Source organism: Octodon degus, unplaced genomic scaffold (assembly GCF_000260255.1).
Source record: "Octodon degus isolate 3935 unplaced genomic scaffold, OctDeg1.0 scaffold00008, whole genome shotgun sequence".
Taxonomy (NCBI): domain Eukaryota; kingdom Metazoa; phylum Chordata; class Mammalia; order Rodentia; family Octodontidae; genus Octodon; species Octodon degus.
The window spans coordinates 7,240,246-7,246,572 of NW_004524584.1; the positions used below are offsets into that span (position 1 = coordinate 7,240,246).

At 35.2% G+C, this 6,327-nt stretch overlaps 1 protein-coding gene across 1 annotated transcript in view; it reads left to right on the forward strand.

Moving 5' to 3' along the window:
• The first annotated feature begins 2,555 nt into the window (after positions 1–2,555).
• Ryk (receptor-like tyrosine kinase) overlaps positions 2,556–6,327 on the forward strand; it is a 67,936-nt gene continuing 64,164 nt past the window's right edge. The window contains exon 1 of the mRNA XM_023706531.1: positions 2,556–2,574. The gene's annotated coding sequence lies outside the window, so the exon portion shown is untranslated. The remainder of the gene's footprint in view (positions 2,575–6,327) is intronic.

The window sequence follows — 6,327 nt, forward strand, 5'->3', positions numbered from 1 at the left end:
TTCCTATAGGTTACCATCTGGATGTATGTATTCATTATAATCAGATTAATTATGGGTTTAAATCACATCCTCTAAATGCTAGTTTTGAACCATAATTGTACTTGATGTTAGGTTCCCTTTACATTTTTACCATGTTTTTGTAGGCTTTAAGTTTTGATTTAGAGCAATAAAGATTCATGATTATTATGCCATCATCATGAAGCAAACTACATAAAGTGAATCTTTGTTCCCTCTTGAAAACAAAAGTTTTAGTCACCTCTGTATGTTCTGGAGCAGTCTTGTTGGGGGAAGAATGCCTAATTGATGTGTTTTCTGAGGCCATCTGAGAATCTGTTTTCTTTGCATGTGATCAGATTTTGTCTAGAAATAGAATTCTTTGCCTTCTCCATGTTCTTTCCAAAATTAAATCTTTATTCCATTTCCTATCATTTTAAGGGTTTACATGTTGCTCTCATTCAGAATAGTGAGTGTAGGAATCCAAAAATTGTCTTCTCATTTCAGCCTCATTTGTCCATGTGTTGCATGGAGGTTCTTTCCTAAGCTTGCCTTTATATATAGCCTCTCTTTTCAGTCCGTAGTATTTTGTCAAAAAAATATTTTAAAGTCTGAATATTTTAAGGGAAAGTTGGAGGGAAAAGATTTCTATCAGTAATCATTTATCATTACTAGTATTACTCTTGGTGTACAAAAGATAATGTTTTAGGAGAATGTGGGGATTTTTTAATTGTTTTTTTTTAAGGAGAATGAGCTTTTTCTTTAGCTTTTATCAAATTTCATGGATTTTTGGGGGCAGTAATTTAATTTTTTTCTGAATTGCTCTGAGGTATATGTGCATTTCTTTAAATGTGTTTGAAAACAAACTTTTTATTCTGGTTATATTTCATGGAAAATTTATGTGAAGAAAAAGAATAGGGGCCAGGGGTATAGCTCAGTACCACAAGCACCTGCTGGTCTTGAGTTTGATTCTCAGTAACAAAAGCAAAATTAAAAAAAAAAAGAAGGAAACAGAATATAAGCATACAGTAAAACCCACTTTAAGCCAGCAGTTATTCACTACTATTAATGTTTTTTGGTATTTCTTTGTTTAAAAACGTAATGTACAACATATATATTTAACTTTAATTTAGTAGACATTTATTGAGCACCTGAAATAAGCAGCAACTATTTCAGGTGCTAGACATTTTTGAAGATTTGTTGTATATAGTTCATCTTTGCCTATTTTCTTCTTTTTTTGAAGGGGTGTGGTATTGGGGATAGAACTCAGGACCTTGTGCTTGCCAGGCAAATGCTTATGCCACTGAGCTTGGTTCATTATTTATTTAGAACAGTTCCACTAATGGTATCATAGTCTTTTATTAGTTACTTATTTTTATCATTAAAACCTCTTTAGAAAAGGGTTGCTGAGTGTGTCACATAAATATATTTGATTATTTGATGGGGGTATCAGCTCTTTCTCCCATAAAGAAAGAAAAATGTTGAAAACTGTTGTTCTTTATGAATGGATATATTATAATTTATTAATTGCTGCTTTGTTGCGGGTAATTTATTTTGTTCACTTTTAATTATCTTAATTAATATCTTCTTACAGGAAATGAATGCCTGTCTTTGATTTCCCTATGGTAGATTTTTAGTGTAATTACCAGGTCAAAGAATGTAAATAGCTGAATGTCTGTAATCCCAGCTTCCCTGAAGGCTGAGGCTGAGGAAGGAGGATAGCCAAATTCAAGTCCAATGTGGGCAACTTAGTGAGCTCCTGTCTTAAAAAGCAGAGGGCTGAAGATCTAGCTCAGTAGTAGACCTTCCCAGGGATCAGTCCCCAGTACTATCAAGGAAAAACAGAGTAAATAGCATATTTCTGAATCTTTATATATAGTGTGCTTGCCATATGCTGCTCAACATTGTTTTATGTTTAAATAATTTAAGCATTTCTGTTGTAATATCAAATGTGTTACTGAAAAAAACCTTAAAGGTTGCTTTTTCACTAAAAATAACAAGACTTATGGGAAAAATAAGGTTAAGAGCAGACCACTCAAGACCTCTGCAATTTTCAAACCAGAGTACTAACAAAAGCATAATTGGTACCTTATGAGATAACTTGAGTAATCCAGTCAAAGCACTTAGTGTGGCTGAGTCTGCCACAGACGAGAGTAAAAGTTATTAAAATCTAAGAAAATGGAAATCACAGGCCTGTATGGTCTTGAGGCAGTGCAAATTAAAGTAACTTTGTAAGCCAGTGGAGCTGCCATAGAGGTAGGCACGGGAGGAAGTAGCGCTTGCAGGGGTGCTGGAACATACTTTTGAGGAGGGACAGTGGGTGCAAATGATGATCATTTTTAATATTCTTGCAATGGAACGAAAAGAAGTCTTGCTTGGCAGCAGCCTTTCCTGGTGAAAATTTTAATTCTCTTTCTGCATTTCTAGAGCCCCTTTGTCTGGAAGAATTCATATGTGAACCGGCTTAACTCCAATATTATACTGTACTGTTACTTACTAACCACTTATAAGCTGACCAGTGCTAGAGGGACGTCTCTTACAACAGATCAGACTGTGTTCCCAAATGCAGTATATGAAAAGGTGAATATAATTTGAATGGTTCCTTTGAAGTTTGAACCTTTTTATATTGGGAATGTTAGTAAAGAAATCTCTCTTTTAAAACAAATGTTTTCAAAGCTTATAGTTAGAAAACAAAGCTTGTAGCTACAAAACAACTATGTAATGATTGTATTCTAATTTTAATTTCAATCTAGAGCAGTGCATTTTATTTATTTACTTATTGTTATGTATTTGATACAGGATCTCACTACACAGCTTGAACATGTAGTGATCCTTCTTTTCAGTCTGCCCATGCTGTGATTACAGGCGTGCACCATCACACAGTCTTGGTGGCCAGCCCAGTGTACTCGGGGGCAGGCCTGGTGTGGCATGTGGTGCTGGGGATCAAATCCCAGTCCCTGGGCTTGCCTAGGCAGGCACGTAGTCCACAGAGCTATCTCACCAGCGAGCGTTGAATTTTAAATTTACAGCTTATTTTGGTGGCCAGTAAATATCCATAGACATTTAGATCACAGGGCTCCAAATTATGTTTATTTGTTGATGATGCATCATTTTGTAATACAGTAACTTATTTGTTGGAGTAGTTTCATTCAGGATTTTGCAGTATGCATTTATGGCACCAGAGAAAACAGGCAGTAGGGGTGTTTTCTGAGTTGGTGTAAGTATAACAGAATTATGGGAGAAAGAAGAGGGTCCTGATGAGGAAAGTAATTGAAATGAGGCCTGTAAGAGGAAAATGAGAAATGATTGGTATTAAAAAATAGAAATAAGAGGATTACAGATCTTGGAGATGTGATGGACCCAGAGAACAGCTGTTACAGTGATAGAGAACAAGTTGAAAAGCTACAGCCTACTGAAATTTTACAGTTCAAGACTTTGCATATTACTGTAGTCTCTACAGTGGGTTGTTTGGATATGAATGAAGATCGGAGTTGAGAAACTGAAGGAATATTAATGGGCAGGTGGATTGGTTTAAAAGAAGTTATAAGTCATTGGAGATGGATGTGTAGAAATTTTATAAGCTGGTCTCAAGCCCTCAATGGAGTAACTCAGAGACTGGGAAAGAATGGAGAGTGACAGTTTGATGGCATGATCCTAAAGGAAACAGAACTTTGGATTAAAATGCTGAAGTGTTTGTTACTTTGTGAGTAAGTCGCTCTAGCGTGTTCCTAGAGAATATACTTTAGGGTTGAAGAATTTAGGTTGATAGCACTAGAGAGATCAGGCTGGGAGCAAGAGACTCTATGCATGGATTGAGGGTGTGCTTGGTTTTTTCCTTGTTTCTTGTCTGATGTCTTGCAATTCTTTTTTTTTTTTTTTAAAGTGGGTTGAATTTATAGAACCTCTAGATACTCTTGATATTTTTGAACTATGTTCTGAAAAACCTTAGTGTTTATGTATTTTTGTTACTATTTCAGTAATGAAATTAAGTATATTATTTATTAGGAACAGATTTTTAAATTTCACCATGAAAGGTATTTGAAATTTAAATTTGGAAGTTGTTGATCATTTAAGATTAACCTTTTTTCTAAAGTATTTTGTGCTAATTCTAGTGCTGTTTTATGATTTACAAGAATTTTTTTAACAGAAGAGAGAAAAAAACTATTGGACATTGATTACTCTTTTGCCCTTTGCTTTAAAAGATTTAGATAAATTTTACATGTAGTGAAATGAGCAGTTTCTAAATGTTCAGTTGAGGATTGAAAACAGTACACTATCATAACCAGGACCCAGTCCATGTATCTGATATTAACATCACTCTAGGAAGTTCCTTGGTAACTTTCTGCTATTTGTTATTCTCCTCTCTTTTCCAGCTACAATTTATTTGAGTTCTATGGTAATTTGTCTGTTCTCAAATTCTGTGTAATAGTATATACTTTATATTTTCTTATGTCTAGTTTCTTGGACTCTGACCATCCTTGTTACAGAGTCTCAATAGTTCCTGTCATTGCTGAGCAGTAGTAGTTTATTGTGTGAATAAAGCACAATTGCTTATCGATTCAGATCTGCTCAGTGTCTGTTAATGGACATTTGTGTTGTTTTCAGTTTTGACTACTATGAATAAGAAGCCTGTAAACATTTATACACAAGCCTTTTTGGAGACAATGTTTTCTTTCTTTTGGATAATTACCTAGAGTGGAATTTCTGGGTCATAGAGTAGGAGTGTGTTTAACTTCCTAAAAAAAAAGCTAGCTTTTCAAAATAGTTGAACATTTTTACACTCTGGAATGCATGAGTGTTGGAATTATTCCACACCCTTCCCAGCATTCAATTTTAGTTATTCTTTTTGATACTCATGGTTCTCAATTATACTTTGTGTTTCTCTAACGGTTGATGTTTCTCGTAGCACCTTTTCATATGTTTATTGCCCATTTATATACCTTATTGTGAAATGTTTGCCCACATCTTTATATATTCTGGAAACAAGTCATGCACACCCACACACCTACACACATGCACTCACAGTGCTTGCAATAAAATCCAATGCTTTATGCATGCCAGGCAAGTACTACACCAATGGTCTAGCTCCCCAGCCCCTGAAAGGTCTTTTTTTCTTTAAAGCACAAAACAAAATAAAACCAGTCCCTCCTAAAAACAAGTCCTTTTTTAAGATAAGTATGTTGTGAGTATTCTCCCAGGTTGTGTCTTGAATTTTATTTTCCTAACAATATGAGGGTTTTGAGAATTGAAAGTTTGTAAAATAAAAATTTTTAGGGCTGACAGAACAGTTCAGTGGACTAAGCACCTGCTTAGGCAAGTGCGGGGATTGGGGTTCATTCCCAGCACCACAGGCCCTGCCAGCTCTGCCCCCAGGCATGCTGAGCTGGCCACCAGCACAGGGTATAGTGGTACCCGCCTGTAATCCCAGTGCTCGGAGGCTGAAAATAGGGGGATCACTACAAGTCTGAGCTGTGTAGTGAGTTCCTGTACCAAATACTGTGTGTGTGTGTGTGTGTGTGTGTGTGTGTGTGTGTGTGTACCAGGAATCAAACAGAGTACCTTGTGCTTTGAAAGTTTGTAATTTGGATAAAAATGAATTTATCAGTTTTATCTCATTTGGCATATATGTTATATATTAACTAAGAAAACACCCCAGCTGGTAATGATTTTCTATGTATATTGTTTTCTAGAATCTTTATAGGTTTAGCTTTTTTTTAAAGTTTTATTTTATTTTTATTTTTTCCATAATTTTATTGAGAGACAAATAGCAATGAGACAGTTTCAAATCAAATTGGTAGGACAGTTTCAATAATTAACACATTGCATACAGTCTTTCTAGTGCTTATTTGCTGTGCAAGATGCAGACATGATCCTTTTTACAAACACTATTACAACAAATCCCTCTATTCATTAAGAGAATGTAACTATATATCTACCCTAACCATTTTTTCCCATAATTTTATTGATAAACAAATAGCAATGAGACAGTTTCAAATCCAATTGCTAGGACAGTTTCAATAATTAACACATTGCATACCTTCTTCCTAGTGGTTAATTGCTGTACAAGATGCAGACATGATATCCTAACACCATTAGAACAAATCACTGTATTCATTAAGAGAATGCAACTATTTATCTATCCTACCCACTTTGAATACACAGATACAAAATGGACATTCATCCGTATCCCCTTTTTTGGTTAAGTTCCATTATTTGAATATTATAGGTGTGTAAACTCAGCAAAATATTCTGAAAGAGTCCAGTAGCCCATAATAGTATTGGGTCTTCCGCTTGACTGGCAATGTCAGAAATTGTTGACCTGAGTCCCCTACA